This window comes from Topomyia yanbarensis, chromosome 3 (genome assembly GCF_030247195.1).
Source record: "Topomyia yanbarensis strain Yona2022 chromosome 3, ASM3024719v1, whole genome shotgun sequence".
NCBI classification, from domain to species: Eukaryota; Metazoa; Arthropoda; class Insecta; order Diptera; family Culicidae; genus Topomyia; species Topomyia yanbarensis.
The window spans coordinates 66,417,666-66,439,407 of record NC_080672.1 but is presented as its reverse complement, the minus strand read 5'-3'; the positions used below and the strand labels follow the sequence as shown (position 1 = coordinate 66,439,407).

Here is a 21,742-nt window from a genome sequence, read left to right as displayed (position 1 = left end):
AGACGCTTCTTGACGAAAATTTGAGAAATTTTTTGTTTTTAATGAAAAAATCGTAAAATAATGGTTACTTTCATATTGTTGTCCCAAAACTGCACATAGTACCAGAAAGTACTATGTAGAAAGAACAGAACATAGCACACCGCTGGAAAAATCATTCCTTCTTCTTTCCAAAACACAAATTAAAAATGACCGAGTGTAAATTTTTTTCGTGCTGAAAATCATGAAAATTCTTTTTTTTTGCTATACATCAAGATTTTGAGTGTATATCAAATTGATCAAACGCGATTTTGTGTTGTATTTGACAAGATCTACAACAACTTTAAAAGCACATTCATTTTTTTATTTTGTGGCACCGCGTTATCCGGGTGTTTCGAAAAAAAGAGATATCAACTTTCAACAAGCAATGTCTGATTATAGTGCTGATTCAATTATTTGAGCCAATAGAACTTCTTTTGAGGAAATAAGGTTAACCTCCTCTCAAATTTTGGTCTACCTCAAAAATAGCTTATATATGAGTTATTCCGAGCAAAGTGACCAAATTAAACCAAAACTTGGAATCGACCTTCAAGGATTGGAGCCAGTTTTGAAGAAATTGGTCATCCAGAGCAAATATATAATAACCTAAATTATTGTTTTTTTATGAATGTGTCCACTGGAAAACAGACAGAGAAAGAATGACCGGAACGGTGAGAATGAAATAAACGATGAAAACTCACCTTTATTGGAAACACTGAGAAAAGATATGCCCTCAAGCAGGAATCGAACCTGCGATCTCGCAGTCTCTAGTTGGGTGCGTTAACCACTCCGCCATCGAGGAACTGTGATGATGCCATCACATGTTCCCAACAGTTTTGGTGATCACCGCTGCAGCCTCCAATACCTCCTAATTGACCCATCGAGCCCCAATGCATTACAATGTCTCCTACAAGCAGATCGTCACCTCTCCCTCTCACCGTTTCTTCACTCTCACCGTTCCGGTCATTCTTTCTCTGCCTGTTTTCATTGGACACGTCCATAAAAAAATCCTTAAGAAAGGAAAAAACAAAGACACACGTCCAAACAAGAAATATATAAAATTCCATCAACGGATGGATTTGTCGTTAGCTTCTGCCGATAGGCTTTGAGGGCAGACATCAACATGCCCCTCCATAGCTCTTTCGCTGCCAACTGTCTGGTGGCGACGGAGCTCGAAAATAGAAAATGGGGCAAACAGTGATAATAAATCTCTCAAGCCTTGAGCTGGACTGGACTGCAGTGGACCTAAAAATAGATAACGAGAGAGATTTGGCCCGATCGGTGAGAGGTGACGATCTGCTTGTAGGAGACATTGGGTCAATTAGGAGGTATTGGAGGCTACAGCGGTGATCACAAAAACTGTTGGGAACATGTGATGGCATCATCACAGCTCCTCGATAGCGGAGTGGTTAACGCACCCAACTAGAAACTGGGAGATCGCAGGTTCGATTCCTGCTTGAGGACATATCTTTTCTCAGTGTTTCCAATAGAGGTGAGTTTTCACCGTTTCTTCATTCTCACCGTTCCGGTCATTCTTTCTCTGTCTGTTTTCCAGTGGACACGTTCATAAAAAAAATCCTTAAGGAAGGAAAAAAACAAAGACACACGTCCAAACAAGGAATATATAAATTATTGTGTCGTTTACATCACCTCTCGGTCCATGAAAACTCTTAATTTTACCAAAATGTAAAAAAAAATAGTTTTTCTTCGGATTATATCTCTGGTACTACTTGCACTAGAACAAATCAGCGAGATGATATTTGAAGCATTTGTTCAAGTAATCTAGACAAGATAGTAGTTTGCAACGGTAATGTTGCCAAATGTGCAACTTTTTATTTTTAAAATAAAAGTACATTTTCCTTGTAATACACATATCGGTTACTTCAGACCTTTTTGATACATAAAATGTCATCATACCTACTTTTTCGATCGGTTTCGGCACTCTTTTAGGATAATGATCACATACTTCTCCGGATTCTGTTCAAATACATCTCAGGATTCTGTTTGGATAGGGGAACATGGGAAGACTTGACCAAGCGCAGAATTCTATTACTGGTTATGACGTATTCTATCAGGTTCTTAAAATTTTATCAAAAATATTTGTATGCTTGTTTCGATCCCTTAAGGTAATTTTAAAAGTTGGGAATGAAAAATCCTTTCCTTATAGAAAATATTTCGTAATTAATAAATTTGAGTTAAATAATGTAATTTTTTATCAGACTTTGTATGGACATATCTACTCGACTAATAATTCCTTTCAAAGTACTTATATCACATCTCATTCCTTATGAAATAGTGAAACGATTTTACAATAATCGGAACATTAGAATAGTTATTACTAAAATTTGCACGACATTGAATGTAAGAACCAATGTTGGGGAGACTTGACCAAGATTTTATGGGGAGACTTCACCAAGTGGCAATAAGCTGAAGAAAGATACAAAATTTCTGATATTTGCTATGCTATGGTACCTACTGTTAATGTTAATCACGTTACACAAAAATCTCACCTAAAACATCAGTTTATATCCTTTAGTATTAGTAATCAAAGTTAGCAATAATATGGCTAATTTCGTAACGTGTGAACATGCAATGTAAGCGGTACAGATATTCCATAAAAGGAAACACATTTAAAATATCGAAATGTATGAAACGCAACCCTTCTAAATTTTTTACTGCTACCTAAGGATCTCGACAATATGGAAAAAAGGATTACAGTATGTTTTACAGTATGTTATGTCTTTATTTTTTGTCCTGATTTTTCAATATTCTCTTGGTCAAGTCTCCCCAGGCCTTGGTCAAGTCTCTGCAAATTTAGCAGGAATTTTGAGATTTTACTAAAACTAAACAACTTAGCCTTATTAAGTCTTTGAAGAAGTTTTCGTAGTTTATGAGCCCCCTCTTTTTGTTAAAACAACAGTTAGGGTGGTTCTAATTTTACCAAGATCAAAAAATTAACTTTTTAATCATTCTAGCTAGAGCCAAACGACCTTCAGCGAAGAACGACAAATTTTGGGAAAGTTTGCATGTAAGCTCAATCGGTTATACTTTTTATTTTAAAATAAATTTAAAGTCGGAGCTTAGGGTGTTTCTTCGAAATACAGTTTTATTCCAATAACTTTTGCTGTATTCATTAAAAACTGTAGTAGTCTTCAGACAACTTTAAGATTGTGTTAAGGCGAGTAATTTGTTTCATGGCACTATATATCTAGCTATTTGCGTTGAAAAGTAATGAGCACTTTTTCGCCAAAAATGGGGTTGTTTTGAATAACAATATCACTCATTTGGGGCAAAAAAAAGATAATTCTTTTTGAACTATAAATAAGGTCATGATTAGAGTTATAATTGAGGAAAAAAGGGCGAATGCGATATTTTTTAAAATTTCATAAAATATATTTAAAAAAATTTATTTTTGAAATATTTAGTGCTTATATCTTCTGAACAATAAAAGCTAGAGTTTTGATGTATTAGAAGAAAATGTTCGTCTTCGAAAACTCTGAAAAACATCTGAAGGATTGGTTGTAAAAAAATGAAAACTGAAAAAGTTATATTAAAAATTTGGTTTTTCATGAATTGACTCTTTGTAATATGTTTAGATTACTTTCACGGTGAACAATATAAAAAAATTAGTTTCGTTTTCATGATAAAATATTGCACTTTACAATACTTTTCTATTATTTTAAATAGTGGGTAGGGTAGTTCTAATTTTTTTAAAATCAGAAAAATAACTTTTCAATGATTCGAGATAGAATTTCGCTGTCTTCCACAAAATTGAAGATAATGAAACTTTGAAAAACTTTGTTGAAGACACTGAAACTCTATGCCGCATACTTTTCATTTTACAAGAAATTTTCCAAAAAAAATCAGGATGTTTCTAAAAAATGGTTTTCTTTGTATAACTTTTGCAGTTTTGATTTTTCATTAAGATCACTTTAGAAATACTTTCAGATATTTTGAAGGAGAACAAATGTCTTAATATATTGAACCTCTAGCTTCGCTCATTAGAAAGTTATACATACTTTTTACTAAAAATAAACAATTTTTGAGTAAATATTGCAAAATTTAAAAAAATACCGTATTTGCCATTTTTTGGTGATCTATACTACAAAGCATGCTATTTCATATGAAAGCAACAGTATTCAACAGTTGAGTGCCCGAATCGAAGATAATTCTATTTGAAAAAGTTATATTTTTATGTAAAAGTTTTTATAACTTTAGAACGAAAAAAATTAACAGTTGGTGTTTTAAAGCAAATTATTCGCCCTAAAATAATCTTTAAGTTGTCCAAAGGTACTTTAGCGTAAAATAAAAACTTCAAAAGTTATAGAAATAAAACCGTTTTTTTAAGGAACACCCTAAAGCTTACATTTGAATTTCTCGTGCAATGGAACCTATAAAAGCTAGAGCTTGCATGTCTTCAGCAAATTTGTCTGAAATGTGTTGCTCTACAACTTCATCGAAGACAGTAAAGCTCTATCTCAAACCGTTAAAAAGTTCTATTGTAAATATTGCTAAATTTAGAACCTCCCTAGCATCGGTTTAAACAAAAAGAAGGGCCTTGCAATGTACAACAACTTTGCCAAACATGTTGTAAGGCTAAGTCATTTAATTTTAGCAAAAAGTTAAAATTCCTGCTAAATTTGCATTCTGGACCACTGTGCAGTGGGGAGACTTGACCAAAAAAAAACAAGCACAGAAATTTTTTTATAACTTTTGGAAAAATAATTTAAAAATTCTGCAAAAAATCATGGACGCGCACAATACCTTTGCACATGATATCTCAATAAGTTTTGAAGGATTGAAAACTCTTTTAGAGAGTTAAGCAGATTTAGCTGAAAACCTGGTCAAGTCTCCCCATGTTCCCCTACTTTTCAAGATTCTGATCAAAGTTGTCTTAGCATTCCAATGGAATCTATTTCAAAATTTTGAATCCTTATCTGTATTTTTACGTTTTCCCCCTGAATTTTGATGCAGGATTGTAGAGAAAAGCTATTTAGAGGTCTCAAGATAGATTTCTGCAAAAATTATGATTTATTCAAGTTGCTGATAGAATCATGTTCCTATTTTCAATTAAATCCGGTGTATGTCTGATGAATATCCTGCTCTGAATTCCATCGGACTTTGACACAATATTGCTATTCTTCCATTATCCCCTTCAACAATTCTCGACAAACATATGACTACGGTATAAAAGCCAACTATCAAAATTCTCCTTGAAAGGAAATTCCGGACAAACCGTTACTGGCTAAACACAGTTCATAGCAGTTAATGAAAGAGAAAACTTTTCTCTTTTGTTTAGTACCAACATCTGTGATGGGCGAGTAACGGTTTGTCCGGAAATTCCTTTCAAAGAGAATTTTGACAGTTGGCTTTTAAGCCGTAATCATGTTTGTCGAGAATTGATTCCTGCTCAGAATTACAATGACATCTTTAACCCCTTGATGCCCATGTTGTTGATTAACAGCCACGTTTCTAAACGACTATAACTTTTGGCTTTTACAACATATGATTACAACGACAAGTAAGCCTAATAACTGGGACTGATATCTTTCATTTGAGCACTAACAGTTATGAATATTATCTGTAGAACAAAAGTTATTGCAATTAATCTGATTGGGTGCCGCTGAAGCAGTCCTGCCAGGGATAGTTACTGTTAATGAGGAATTCCACGAAGATCTTTAAAATCGTGACCGATTATCATCGATTCCTATGAAAATTTACACATTTCACCGGAATGGAAGACTAAACATTTTCCACAATCAGTTCGATTATTTTGACTCAAGAGCAATTTTTTAAAAGGGCGTAGACATTTCTGCATTAATTTTTCATAAAAATAAAAATTTGTGTTAAAAATTTAAATTGCAAAAAACCCATTTTTGCTGTTTTTTATATTTTGTCAACAAAAGCCTAAAGAAAAAGGGAACATTTTGAATGTGTTTGTGTGATGGAGCACTTATCGGTGAAAAAGTTTATATGCATTTAACAAAAATCTTTCAAAATGCCATAGTTTTTGAGATATTTGGAATGTTGTTCCAACATAAACAATTATTTCGTGATTATCCTCTTTTTAAACGTTATTCGTGTTACCCTATCATAAAATGTCAAAAATCTAAGGTTTATCGTTTTTAAGACGTAAAAGAAACTTTTTTATTGTAAATGGATCATGGAGAATCTTTCAATAAAAAAGTTTTCTTAACAACTACTTTTGACATATTTTTAATTATCATACTATTTGCAGTCAAAAATACAATTTTATTTTTGAATATGATTCTCAACGCCATTTCAAATAAAAATGCTAATACAGGTCGGACTCGATTATCCGGGGATTTGAAAAAAATCTCACCCCGGATAATCGAATCACCCGGATAATCGAATCAAACTTTTTTTTTGCGTTATTTCATGAATTTAAGCTTCATTCGTGGAGAAATTGGAAATAAAATGACCAGGGCAAATTTTCCTATTATGGTAAATGTACCTATTTTGGCCCTAGTCGATTTTTCAGACTTTCAGGGTGTGATTTGCATTTTCAGTTGGTTTTCATTTATTATTCATATTGGTAACGAGTTAACGATATGTATCAGTTGTTTATAGCTATTTGTACAAGAATTCTAAGATAAACTTTTTAATAAGGTGTGTCTTTTGCAATACAAGTCAAACTCGATTACCCAGGGCTTAGATTTTCCGTGGTAACTGATTCGATTACTCGAATACCAGAAAAAAATAAAGTTAGTAAGTAAACTGGGGGTCGTCTGTTTCTCGGATCCAGTTTAATTTACGTGGAGTGTCTAGTAATTCTAATTAGAAGAGTGCGTGTTGCGCACCCACAAAGAGATCCTTGTCCTTGTCCTTGTAGCATCATTTAGTTGACCAATACTGGATTGTCAGGTAATAACTACGCGTGTAGTCTTCGCAAACTGTCCCACTCATACTTGTCACTAGCGAAGGACTACCAGGTTCCCGGGCGCCTCAGCGAGAAGTACTCCTGCGCCCTCTTTACATAGCCTATCATCCATCTTTGCTTGAGCTACCCTAGAATTGAAATCACCTCCAGTGACGGCCGGGTCTCTTTTCAGAATCTCGTTAACCGTTTCTTGACCAACTTTTTTCTACCGCCAATAGGGTCCCAAAACTATTTTTCATTAAAACTGTTGGCGTCAAGAAACACGAAAAACCTGGTTTAAGAAAGATAGGTGCTTCTTTTGCAGCTGCTCAATATTTACCTTCCGATCTAGTGCAATTGCATAGAAAAGGTAATTGAGGGCAATCTAAATTAGAAAGTTTCAGCAGTTTTCAATAATATTCCCAGGCTAAGAAAATATTCCAAAATTTCATTTCGCCATTAACAGAAACTATCCCTGGCAGCACTGCTTCAGCGGAACCCAATCAGATTAATTGTAATAACTTCTGTTCTAATGCTAATATTTATAACTTTTAGTGCTCAAATGAAAGATCTTAGTCGCAGTTATTAGCCTTACTTGACGTTGTGTAAACCAAAAGTTATAGTCATATAGAAACATGGTTGTTCATCAACCAGAAGGGCACGAACGGGTTAAAGATTCTATTGGAATTCTGAGCAGAAATCACTTATTGAAGGGGATAATGGGAGAAGAGCAATATTATTTGTGTCAAAGTCGACTGGAACTCAAAGCAGGATATTCATCAGGACATTACACCGGATTCCAATGATAATAGGACCATGATTCTGTCAGTATCTGGAATAAAGCATAATCTTCAGCGGAATTCTATCTTGAGAAAGATTCCACTAGACATTTAAGAAGCATCAAAATTTAGAGAAAAAACCGTAGAAATACGGATAAATATTGAATCGAAGCTCTGAAATAGATTCCATTGGGATGCTAAGAAAACTTCGATCAGAATCTTGAAAAGTATCCCAAACAGAATCCTGAGAAGCATGTCATCATAATCCCAAGAGATAGCCAGAAACCGACCGAGCAATGTAGGTATAATGACGTTTTATGTGGCCTACAGTAACCGATGTATTACGAGAAAAATGTACTTTTAGTGTAAAATTAAAAAGTTGCATATTTGGCAATATTGGCATTAAAAACTTTTCAGTTTTTTGAAATCCCTAAACAAATCTTAAAAAAAATATCTCGCTGATTGATTCTAGTGCAAACAGTACCAGAGATATAATCCGAAGAAAAACATTTTTTTAAACAATTTGTTGAAATTAACTGTGATGTGTCCAACAAAAAAAACACCTATAACAGGCCAACGAGGGTACCAGGGTACCCAAAAATTAAAATGCTCATAACTATGGCTTCCTTTAACCGATTTTGACACTTGATGTTTTAGATTCAGGAACTCGTCCACTTTTGGATTCTGTAACATTGAACCCAATGAATGGATCCGGATTTTCCGGAGTAATATTCCAGTACTAGGGTATGATTTGTAAATTTAAATAATGCCCTAGCAAAATGAGTATCAAAACTCTTCAAATTGTCTCGGAAGCCTGTTATTTATTGTTGCGGGATCCTATAGTAGTTTGAAAAATGGAATTGGAATGGAATGGCCATTCACGGCCCTACGGGAGCCTGCTCCGGAATGTCTGTTTTGGGGTGAAATCACCAAATGGTTCCAATACCACGAGGTACAGCCTATTGATGCTATGCCAAGAATTTTGATACCCATATTGCTAGTATTCCATTGAAATTCACAAATAGTATCCAAGCACTGGAACATGCTTCCGGAAATCCGGATTCCCGGAAACCGGTTGGTATAACCCGATTTATTTTTACCAAGTTTAAAAGTGGATGAGTTCTTGAAGCCAAAACACCCAAAAGCATCAAAATCGGTTGGAAATTACCTTAGTTATTGGCATTTCAGTTTTGGGGGTACCCGGGTATCCACGTCGGCCTGTGACATAGTAAAACATTCAGGAGACCCTCCTCACTCCCTTCTTACTATATCAAAAACATTATTATCCCAAAAGCTTGACTTAGTGAAGTTCTAAGATGTCACAAAGTTTCAATTTCCAGCTAAGGATAAAACATCGGAATTTCATTATTTGCAACTTAAAAAGGTATCCGGGTACCGCGTCGGACACATAACAGTTAAGAGTGTTCCCATGGACTGAGGGGCTGTTTAAACGACACAACAATTTAGGTTATTATATATTATCTCTAAATGAACAATTTCTTCAAAACTGGTTCCAATCCATGATGGTCGAGTTTTGTTTCATTAGGTCACTTTGCGCGGAATAACCCATATATAAGCTATTTTTGAGGTAGGTTAAAATTTGAGAGGAGGTTAACCCTAGACCCCCCAATTGCCCGAAAAAAACGTTCTATTGACGGCAATGATGGAATTAGCACTATAATTAGACATTATAGTTGAAATTTGATTTTTTTCAAAACACCCGGATAATCGAATCATTTTCCCCAGATAATCGAATCACGGATAATCGAATCCCCGGATAATCGAATCCCCGGATAATCGAGTCCGACCTGTAACAAAAATTTTCTGAAATATAGTAGTTCTCGAGATTAGAGGTGTGCGCCGCGCCGCCGATTTCAGGTAAAAACCGGCGGCGCACCGGCGTCACGCCGATGTGCTTACTGTTTTTACATGCAATCGTCGGCGCGGCGCGGCGGCGGCGGCGTGGCGCACACCTCTACTCGAGATATTTTAAATTTTATTTTAACAACACAAATATTTTGTTTTATTACGACTTTTTCATAGGTTATTCGCGTTTCTCCATCAACAACAATAAGTTTTTCAAAAGGTCCATGAAATTTCCTATAACTTTCTCTTTGGCGTCACTGCGATATTGTAAACCATTTGAAAGTAACATGAAAATAATTAAAATATGATCGAACTATTTAGTTTAATCATCAAACGCTATCATAGTAATTCCATGAGGAGCTGAACAGTTGTCATGCCATAGCAGACGAAAGTGTTGCAAATGTTTGACAGAAATCGGACACAAACAATTTAAAAACAAAAAAAATGAAATGTAAATCTCCTCCGCAAACGGGATGTATTTTAGCCAAACATGTCAAATGGTTCTAAGTGCAAATGACAGTTTCTCTTTGTTTACTTTCTCTTTTGCTAACTCGGCTGTTTATACGTTTGTTTATTAGCTCTGAGCATAATATGCTAGTCGAATTCAATATATCCTGAAGCAATATTGAAAAGTTCTATGATGACGCCGTAATAATCGAAAGAGAAAGTAAACAAAAAGAGGCTCTCATTTATGCTAAGGGACCATTCATAAATTACGTAACGCTTTTAGGGGGGGGAGGGGGTACGACAAGTTGTGACAAGTTGTGACATAGGGGGGAGGGGGTGTTAACTAGATCGTTACGTAACATGTTTTCATCGAAGAAAAAAAAAATTTTCTTGGAATTTGTTACGTAACAGGGGAGGGGGGGATGGAAAAATTTGTGACAATTTGTTACATAGGGGGAGGGGGGGGTTAATTTTGGGCAATTTTTGCGTTACGTAATTTATGAATGGTCCCTAAGGACCATTTGACATGCTTGTCTAGTATTCTCTTCCATGTATCGAGAGCGAGTGATGCTAAAATGATTGTGCTAACCCAGATTTGCGTTACTTTGGTGTTATTATTGAAACATTTGCATGTTTAACGTAAATTACAGGATATTAATAATTTCTCCGAGAAGCTTACAGAATGTTACAAAAGCTGTTTTCCTTCAATAATATTAATTAAATATAAGACACATTTATAAACAAATCTCTCAAAAATGAAAGGATCGTTAAGACCTGGCTATACAAAAGATCACAATTTTCAAATTTCACTCCTTCCAAATATTTTTACGAACATGAATTCTTCGAAAAGGGGCTAACCTGTTTGGCTTAAATTCATTTTGCATCGTTTGGCATAAAATTGTTGGGCATAATGCCCGTTTGGCATAAGAATAAAATGATAGTAGGTCATTTGGCATAATAGCCATTTGGCATAAAATGTACAGGATATTGAATGCTGTTAAGGTCGTTTGGCATAATGGTCTTTTGGCATAAAAGTCGTTTGGCATAACGGCCGTTTGGCATAAGAGCTATGTGGCCTAATGTATGAAAATACTCGCTCAAATGGCGTTTTGATTCACTGAAATAAGTACGATTCCAAGAACTGCTCATGTTTGAAAGAAGGAGTCAACTTCAGTGAGACGAAGAATATTTCAGCTTCCGTCAACGTCAACGGAACGTCAATATTAGTTCAATGCAGGTAAATGGAAGCATTCACACACAACATCAACGGCACGGAACGTTTTGACGTACGACACGTGTGAACGGGCACAAGAGAAAAGTATTAAACTTATCCTGACGGAACGGTGGCGTTCCGTTGACGTTGACGGAAGCTGATGTATCGTCTGAATCGTCCTTAAGTCAGACAAAAGTTGTTCAGTAATTTTTTTCGACGACTTACACAGTAAAGTGTTATTTCTACGGGGCTGTCAGTAAATTGTTTAAAAAATTGCAGTAAAGATTGCATTTTTTAGCGACTTTCAGTAATTTTTCGAATATTTTGCTGAATCCCGCAATATTTTTCACTGAATGTATCAGCACTTCTGCTTTTTTCGGTACATAAACATTATCTAGTAAAATACTGACTGATTGTTCGGCAAAACTGTACCAAACATTACCGAACCTCATCCAAAAATTTACAAAACAGGTGTTATTCCTCGTAACTCTTCTGATACTCCCACTCCAAAGAATTATTGTTTTAAAATAAGGCCACTCGGAGCCACGGTTTTTCTAAAGCAACTCGTAGCTGTATTATTCCCACTCGAAGGAATCATTGTTTTCAACTAAGGTCACTCGGAACCACTGGTTTTTCAAAGCAACTCGGAGCTATGTTATTCTTCGAAACTCTGTTACTCCCACTCAAAGAAATCATTGTTTATAACTAAGTCAACTCGGAGCCACGGTCTTTCAAGAACAACTCGAAGCTCTGTTATTCCCACTCAAAGGAATCATTATATTTCAAGTAAGGTCACTCGAAGCCACGGTTTTTCGAAAGCAACTCGGAGGTGTATTATTCCCACTCGAAGGAATCATTGTTTTTAACTAAGGCCACTCGGAACCACCAGTATTACAAAGTAATTCGAAGCTATGTGATTCCTCGTTGCTCTGGTATTCCCAATCGAAGAAATCAGTTGTGAACTAAGACCTCTCGGAGCCACCGTTTTAGGAGCAACTCGAAGCTTTGTTATATCCACTAATAAGAATCTTCATATTTTTAGTAAGGCCTCTCATATGATATAACAGAATACAATATAATTCGTCAGCAAGAACAACTTTCACGAGGTGTAACATTTTATTACACAAGACCGCTAGCAGCCACATTTCTGAAAATCCACTGATAGGTCAATTTTTGCCATTTGTAAAGATTATAATTTTTCAAAAAAAAAATCCCGTGGAGTTGTATTCTTTGTTTCGAATTAATATATCGTGTCTCTTGTAAATTTTAGTGTTTGTAGGTCATTATCCCGAGAAGTCATTATTAGCCCGAGAAATATTCGTAGTCGTGAAGTTATAGTGCATCTGTCTCATACTATTATACCAATACCACCTTGTCAAATATTTTAAAATATTTTAGTAACCTCAGTATTTTTTACATGTACTTCAATGTAGTCTCTCCGAGCACTTTATCACCATTTTATGTTTTATCACGAAAACACTATCATTTTTGATTTCCACATGTCAATTTCAATGGTAAAATAATAATATATCATCGTCATAAAAAATATATATCATCGTTTTCCTTGCCATTTTTTAAAAATTCGAAAATGAACTCGTAATGTTACTTAGGAACGGAAAACATATATGGTTCAGCGAGTCCATCAGTGATTTTTTCCATGACAACGGTATTATTATGTGCCATTTTTCTTAGCGTAGACATTACACAACGAGAAAATTTAATATTGTTAAGGAAAGGCTCCAATCGGGACTCTCATACTATGAATAAAAATGCGGCAAATGCGGTATCACAGATTTCTGGGTTTATGAATAACATTAAACCAAGGGTTATTAATCACACTGCGAGCCTCAACTAACTTCTTTAATTGATGTGATCGTAGGTTCTCTACTGCATTAAAACTTACAATTTGCAGTTATTTTACCGACTGTGCCATTGTCGTGATTTGAGGATTCTTGAAAGTTTTCTGCATTTCAATACTTCGTGCAGGTCACACAGAACTCACGAAGAAACTGCCCAATAAGAAGTTTTCTTTTCAGATTGAATTCGGAGCGATTTTTCTTTGACTTCTCGTCCTGAAATCTGCCTAAAAACTGAAGTATTCCATCTGACTCTTTCAAATTTTGTTTTTTCCAACGGTTACTGTGACTACTTTTCAGCATCATGTATGTTTTCATAATCTACAGTTTACCTGATTACCTTCCCATTCTCTACAAGTATATCATCCGTCAAGTCGCCATTTTCAGAAGAAACTGCTGACTGACCAGTATTTTTTGACGTTTGGATCGAACGTATTGCGGAGAGTTCGGTAACCGAATTTATTTACTGAACTGATTACCGAACGGTTTGCTGTTCACAAAACCTCAGTAAAATTTTACTGTACCCAGTAACTACAATTAAATGTGATAGACCTGAGAAATTAGGTTTAATGTCTATTATGCCAAATGGCCATTATGCCAAATGAGCTTTATGCGAAATGATCATTATGCCAAATAGCAATCTATCTTCAATTTTGTTTTAATCGGTTATGCTAAATGACCTTTATGCCAAATGGTTTTATGCCAAATGACGACTTGATTCGCGCTATGATTATGCCAAGTAGCTTTATGCCAAACGACGTTATGCCAAATGGGCTTCCCCCCTTCGAAAATCCTTCATATTCTAGCGATTTCAATTTGCTGTTAATTTGCTTTATCAGATTGAAACATTGAAGTACAGTAGGATTCCGTTTTTGGCAACAATATTTTTTTCAGTTACCAAAACTGGAACCGTGCCAAAAATGGAACCTTACCTTAAAAGCTTTTATTTTCAATTTGTGACATCATAAATGTTACAAGAACATTAATTATATAAGAATATGTGAAATGGAATGAAATAATAGAAAAAATAAACAAATTTAATTTTATTCGCTATGCCTGCCCCATAAAATATAGTAAATATGACTCCTATGTTTGGAAATAAAGTCAAAAGCGATATCCATTATTACAACAAAATGATTATTGAGCATTTTTCAAAGGATTTACTATGAACAAAAATAATGTTGCCAAAAACGGAACCCATTTCTTCCCAAAAACGGAACTTTTTTGTTGCCAAAAATGGAGCATGCCAAAGACGGGTCGTGCCAAAAACGGAATCTTACTGTATATACTTTGCATTATATAAAAGTCTATGAATTTTGCCAAACATGCTGCAAACCTTGGAAGATTTTTTTTCGGAAATATATGATTTTCTTAATCTAGACGTGACCATATCGTGTAAATTTAGTGCTTAAATGTGGCTTTCGACAGTCTAAGCTTCATTTTCACCTACATCGAATGCTCCAACTCACGAATGCTTGATTTTACACGGAAAAACCTGTAGTTGATAGTCAGTCTTTGTCCGAAGTGCCACTTTTTGCTTATTCGGCTCACTCATTCCCATAGATCACCACAGCAAAAATAAAAAGGATAGTTCCCTGTATTCTTTAGACAATACATAGAAGCAGAATATATTTGTTTTGAATGGCACGTTTCTAATGTTATTCGAAGATTTGCGCCTTAATATTTCAAAGGTTTTCTTCCATTCAATTCCACTATGTTTTATTAAATGGAAGAAAACCTTTGAAATATTACGTACATTCCACTAAGACCTCCGTTCGCGTATATTTTGTGCCTTGCCATGTCATCTCATCATTTTCCCGATGGGAAGGGAAAGAGAGGTGAAACCAACCCAATACAATCACAACACAAAACAATACACAGCCCAGATTCTCCAGCGGGGAATACGAACACTAAATTGGGAGCAATAACATATCCTCGAATTTTAGCACCCTCTACATGTATGCAGAAACAAAATCCGGCTACGCAATTGCAGTATTGCAAGGCAGTTACATATCGAATGATCAAACGAATAATATTCGGCACGCTGAATAGTAGCTATGTGATAGTTGAGTTTGCAATACCCAGTCAATACCTTGACTAGAATGCGGTAAATATGCTTGGAAAAATGCAGCAAATACTTTTGACACTTTCGGACTCACATCCGGTTAAACCATTGGTTGGCATGACACGATGAAGAATTTTTGTGTTGAGAGTTTTAAAAGGAAAACTACATTTGAGTGTCAGCTCACTGGGAGTAAGTATATACTCATCCCAAATAACCATTTAGGGATACAATCTTATGTAGCTAGTTGCATCTATTAAATTACTGTTCCAAAGCCCAGTAACCATAAGACGGAATGCACAAGAAAGTGCTTCTTGTCTCAGAAACAGATACAGTGCTTTAGTGTTAAAGAGTGTCCCTAGAGCAGCAGTAGGTGCTGTCGTGAACGCACACGGCGTATCCATCCGGATCATCCTCTGAAGATTTTTAAACTTTGACTGGGCATCCGTATGCCAGTCATACTTGAGTTTGTGTCCCAAAAAACTGCCATGCATTAGCTGACGGAGACGTAAGCTCTCTTGGTTCAGAAATCTATGTCAGCAGACCAACAGTTTTGAATCAAGAATTACCCTAACGTCCTTAACCTAATTAGTTATTGGAAAGGCGTTTCGAGTACTTCTCATCAGAATCCAACACTAACTTAGTGACGTTGCTAATTTATAGATTTTGTGCTCTGAACGCGCAAATGTGCTTTAAAACAATTTTCTCCGCTATGAAAAAATATAGCAAAGGTTTTAGCTAACTTCTATCAGTGGAAAATCTATAATAAATTCTATTATTCAGTTGAACAGTACTATAACCCGGCAGTATAAGTTGAACTACTTCTTGAAGTCTTTGTTATTACTATTCTTCTGGATATGCGTAGGCAGCTAAAACTACCATTAGTAATTAAATAATTCCATTGTCTTCTAACGCGACAGGCTCGGTTCACTCCATGCTTGCACTGTACGCCAATTATTATTTATTATTTTACAATTTGTGCAGTGCTCTCTTTCCACTCGGACCAAGTGAATGAATTTTCTTTTGCAATCGTGACCCGCTTGTAATAATGATTGTGACATGCAGTCTGGGCCTGCTGCAGCATATACACTTGCGCTTCAATCACGATCTACCAGCTTCTCCCCTTTCGCTAGTCACATTCCACAATGTCATTCTTTTTTTTCTCCTTTATTCAGCATGCTACTTATATGAATCAGTATTTTTCACGCTCAAAATACAACACCCACAAAACACAGTCTTCAAGTTTGATGTATTATGATCACCATTTTCACAGTTTGATTTGGCAAATTAGGACAGATTGGTCAGCTGAACGATAATTAATTAACACGCACTTTGCACTAGGACTCAGGTACCTACTAGAAGCCCGACAAAATCCATTTTTTCCAGCGGAACTTGTAAATTACACCATTTCTCGCAGCTGGATGCCACTTAAACACATAAATTTTTCGCTAGAAAATTGCAGAAAACGGCAACGGTGATGACGAATAAAAAGTGGTAGGTGGTACGCGAGCGACATTCACATCTTTTTACTGCTGGCGGACCGAATCATCACGTATGGAACGGGCAACGAATACGAGAAAAATGTTACGCGAACGCGACGACGACAGACCTTTTCTTCTGCGAGTTTTTATTGGTTGCTTTTTTCTTTTTGTTTCATTCATCATTTTACTGACGTTTCCACTGTATTTTGACAGAACAAAATTCGATTTGCCCACGCGGCGAAATTTGAACGCAATACACTCTAAAATTTCGAATCACGCTGTTTAAGCGAAGATATGGGATTTTCGATTGATGTGCTCCGGTGTAGAGTGCATTGGTTTTGCATTTTCTAGCAAGTGTCAATGGAACATACCCAGTTTTCTGCACTTCTGCTAAAAAGTGCAAAAATGGTGCAGAACCAGTGCACTCCAATACACCGGTGTCAATCAATCGAAAATCCCTATAGAAATAGCTGGGGGGGGGGGGGGGGGGGGGGTGCCGGGCGGCGGTTTACACATATGTTGCAAACCTTTTTGAACCCGATGGCTTGCATTGAATTCTAGGGGCAGATCACTCTAAGTATCTAAAACAAATTTGCATCACATTAAAAAAAAATGCATTTAATTGCAATTTTTGCAACAACTTTGCACTCCCTCACAGAAAAGTTTGTTTAACAAACGTGCTACACTAATCCACTTTGTTCGACGTTTTGCTGAAAATAGGGCAAGTTGTTTTTGTAGGGATTTGACGTCTTACACGCAAAGCAAAATACATTACACGTAACGCAAAATGCATCATAAATTTTTATTTTGATGGAAAGAAATGCATTTAATTTCGCTGATTTTTAAAAATGCATCGCAAGTGATCTGCCCCTAGATTGAATTCCACTATAAAATGATAATAGTAAAATAAACTTCCCGAATAGAAATAAACCTTACAGCTAGGGGCAGATCACTTGTGATACATTTTTAACCCTCAAAAAGGCAAGCTACACACCAATATTTTTACACTGAATGCCAGCAAATGCTTACTGAATTTTCATAAGCTGAAAGTTTCAGCAATACAAGATACCGAAAAATCAGCAATTTGAATTGAACCTGTTTGACAGATTCGCTTTGCTGAAAATTCAGTAATTCAAATTTTCAAAGTGACAGCGCAATTGCCGAAATCTCAGTATTCCAGGCTGGATTGCTGTAAATCCGGTAATTGAGCTGTCAATTTGATAATTAGAATTACTAAATTTTCAGCAAAGCAAATCTGTCAAACAGGTTCAATTCAAATTACCGATTTTTCGGCATCTTGTATTGCTGACACTTTCAGCTGATAAAAACTCAGCAAAATTTTGCTGAAATCGACAACCAAATTTTGGTGTGTAACATTGTTACTTCAAGAAGCATCACTCATAAGACCCAATGAAATCAAAAGCCTCCTTTTGTCGTTTTATCAGTGAGAGAATCGCCCGGATAGAATTTTACAATAGTATTTACCCTACAAACAATCATAAAACAATAAATATTATAGTTATTACTGTTTCAACATTGTTCGATGCCAAGTTCTCACAGTAGATTTACAATAAAATTTCATGCAACAATAAATTTCACTGTTCAGCAAAAAACTGATACAGTGTATTCACATTAAATTTTACTGTTTTCGAGAAAAAAATGTTTGGAGAAAAATGGATTTTTTTAATGTTAAGATACATAACCACCTCCCTTTTTCACTGTAAAAGTCTATTTTACATTGAAATTTACTGTAAAAACGTTAAAGTTTATTGTTTTTGTATTGTAGCATAACACTAAAACTTACTGTAAATTATTGTAAAATTACTGTACCGTCACAGTGAAAATCATGGTTTTGTTACTGTACATTTCTATTCGGGCGAAAACCCGAAAGTGCACGATCATTTGTATTTCAAATTACAAGTTCATGGAAACTAGAGAACTGTAACTAGCCGGGCTTCTGAGACTCCTTGCCTTATTTAGGGTTAAAAATCAGCGAAATAGAAGTTCATACTAGGGGCAAGCACTAAATCTTCAATTCGACGCAGTGCCAAAAGTAGTACTTAATTAGTTACTTTAAGTACCATATAGTACATTAAGTATCGCAAATATTTAAAAAAAAACGTGTAAAAGTCATTGTACTTTAATTAAAGAAAAGATTTTAAGTTCAGCGCTTTCGTACTTTAAATGCGCAGAATATTTGAATTACCGCCAATATGAGCTTCAAATACTTTAAGTACATACACATCTACATTAATTACATTAAGTACCTTATTAAATGCAACAGAAGTATTTTTAAATACTTTCATTATTTACTTTAATTATGTTCAAAATACGTTGGTATTATGCTATATATTTTTTTTTTTTGATGAGGCGAAGCCGAAAACGCAACATAGTATGAAATAAGGATTTGTGCCCTCCTGTACATAGACTGGTTTTTACCAACAAATTTTCACCCTAGTGAGAAATTTTGGTTTTTACCAAATTTTCCTCCTTAGGGTGAAATATAGCATAGTGCTTTCGCATAGGCCTGCTAAGCCAAGACAAGTTTCGGTTTCACAAAACTTCTGCTCGAACGGGACATCACGTTTGATCAGTCGTTCGATTGAAACACATAGTGTGTTTTAGTTTTAAGGGATTTGCGTCAAGCCGGCGCTAATCTATTCCGACAATAAGTTAGTTTCGGTTTCTGATGAGGCAAAGCCGAAACGCAACATAGTATGACGTTGGTATTTTCAATATGACGCATTCCCTGCTAGTGCTTGCTCCTCAAACTCTCCATCGACGCGTACATTTGAGTGTAATTAGCGATAATTTTGCAAAAGTGATGCGTACAAAAATGTAACATTAACCAATCTCGATTCATTATGCAGCGATTAAACAAAGCAGGAAGAATTGTTTTTCTAAATCGGACGATGGCAGCTTCCAGCGTATCCACCTACTGGCTACAGAATGTCATCCCCCAATGCACGGTGAGTTATCCATACCATGGCGGTACGGCAAGAAAACGACACTCATAGAATTGGGGCCGTGTTTACCGTGCACCTAAACAGTTCAGGAAATAGGTTAAAGTTAATTTAAACGATGCGTCGCGATTATTCGAAGCCAATACTGATGCACTGGGCATGGAGCTGCATAAGGATAACCAGTTCTATCGGAGCTGGGAGAATTTTAAGAATAATAATGTCTATACGTGAACGAGAACCTGGAAGCTCGAATCGGAGAATCCCATGATTTTTTCTTCACGTCAAAAGAACAGTTCAGTTCTCGACAAACATATGATTACGGCTTAAAAGCCAACTGTCAAAATTCTCTTTGAAAGGAAATTCCGGACAAACCGTTACTGACTAAGCACAGTTCATAGCAGTTAATGAAAAAGAAAACTTTTCTCTTTTGTTTACACCAACATCTGTGATTGGCGAGCAACGGTTTGTCCGGAATTTCTTTTCAAAGAGAATTTTGACAGTTGGCTTTTAAGCCGTAATCATATGTTTGTCGAGAGTTGAACTGGATTATCTGATTTAAGAGACCCCGAAGCAGCCAGTCTCCGAATTTTATCACTCGTTGCTAGGATCTTCGCACACCGATGGTAGTAGTGAGTAAAGAGCTTCTGATTGATGTTTTAACAAAATGCTATTGTACGAATTATCCTCCACAGTTTTCGATCAAGCGTTTGGATTGAAATGGCACAAGAAGCGTTGGCACAGTCGACTACAGACTTCGCGAAACAAAGTATTCGAATCAATGTTTCACATGATGACAAATGTGGTACCAATAATGAAGAGTACGATTTGCCTTAATTTTGTTAATTGATATGTAATTTAGTCAAGAATTCTTTTTTGTTTCCGGGACAACAGTAGGTGTTTTATAAGCAATTTGATAGCAACCAACAACACGAGTTCTATTCCTAAGAGCAGCCACTTTTTTGATTGTTCTACAAAATCAATGAAGAAACGGTTGTTTAGTTGATTTTTATCTAGGGTTTGCTTGAATTGCTAGTTTAATTTAAAAAGTTACACTAAAAAACGTTTCAAGTTCACTTGTAAAGTGATTTAAGGATTTATAGAGGTGGTGTACGTCGAAGGCAGCCTTTTATGTGGTTTTGTTCGACCCCGAAATGAAATTCAAAACCGCCAACATCAGCTTTGCATGCGCGCTCTAACATGATGTGAAAATGCGCTATATGCTGGATGCTCGATTGGATTGGAAAGTGACCACCACCAGTCGTCGTGAACTGGAACGTTACTGCCACTCTGTATTCCCACCGAAACATTAGCAGTCTTGCGTCGCTCCCAAAAACAGAGTCAAAATTTCGGCGCACGCCTGGGGCCGCTCCACGACCGAGACCGTCATGTCTACACTGATATCGAAAGAGGATCTGGTATACAGACATTTTATACACAGACTTGCGGAGACAAAAACAGTAAAACTAGTAACCATGAACAATTACAGTAGATGCTGTAGATGTTGTTTCTCGTTAAGCATGCAAACTGTTTCTTGTGGGCTAAGTTGATATTCTAAAAACTATCGCAAATTGTTAATTTGATCATTCAAATCCTCATCCTCTCGTATATCTGTTTAAATCACGTCAAAGTTATTTTCCAAATAGTTTCAAATGCAATTTTTGAAGTAAAATCTGTTTTTATTACAAGACCAACACGAAAACAATGCTTAGTCCGATTTAACGGTCATTTTAAATATATTAATAGTTGGGGTTGCGAAAACAATGCGCATTTGCGATTATGGCTCCACTGACATATGAGCAAGCATACGGCGGATAGGGTACTAGTGCAAAATTTTTCCCAAACCTGAGGTGTAACACTCTAGCAAATAAGTTTTTTGGACCGTGTTTAAAAGATGAAGCTAGTGTTCTGGGAAAATGAGCGGAATGAGGAATTTTCTCATAGTGTTATGTCTGTGTTTTTACCTCAAGAAACACAAGGTCAAAACCAGCAACAGCATTTCTTTATTATTGACTGACAGTTTATTTTGAATTCTCAGGTTTTGACATGGCAATCATCACATTTCTTTTGAAAATGCGGCTCTGTCGCTCCTCTCGCAATTTGAGTAGAAATCCTAATAAACTTCGCATTCGATCTACCTTTACTTGATTTTTCGCACTTTAGTTTTTCTAACTTGAAAACAA

General features: G+C 35.9%; 1 protein-coding gene and 1 non-coding gene across 2 annotated transcripts in view; one reads left to right on the top strand and one right to left on the bottom strand.

The window, feature by feature from the left end:
* LOC131692600 (FHIP family protein AAEL005291-like) overlaps window positions 1-16,755 on the bottom strand; it is a 60,894-nt gene extending 44,139 nt beyond the window's left edge. Inside the window, exon 1 of the mRNA XM_058979751.1 lies at window positions 16,450-16,755. The gene's annotated coding sequence lies outside the window, so the exon portion shown is untranslated. The remainder of the gene's footprint in view (window positions 1-16,449) is intronic.
* Window positions 1,407-1,479, top strand: Trnas-aga (transfer RNA serine (anticodon AGA)). Its single transcript has one exon. It is a non-coding gene; the product is annotated as a tRNA-Ser (tRNA).
* Window positions 16,756-21,742: the final 4,987 nt, after the last annotated feature.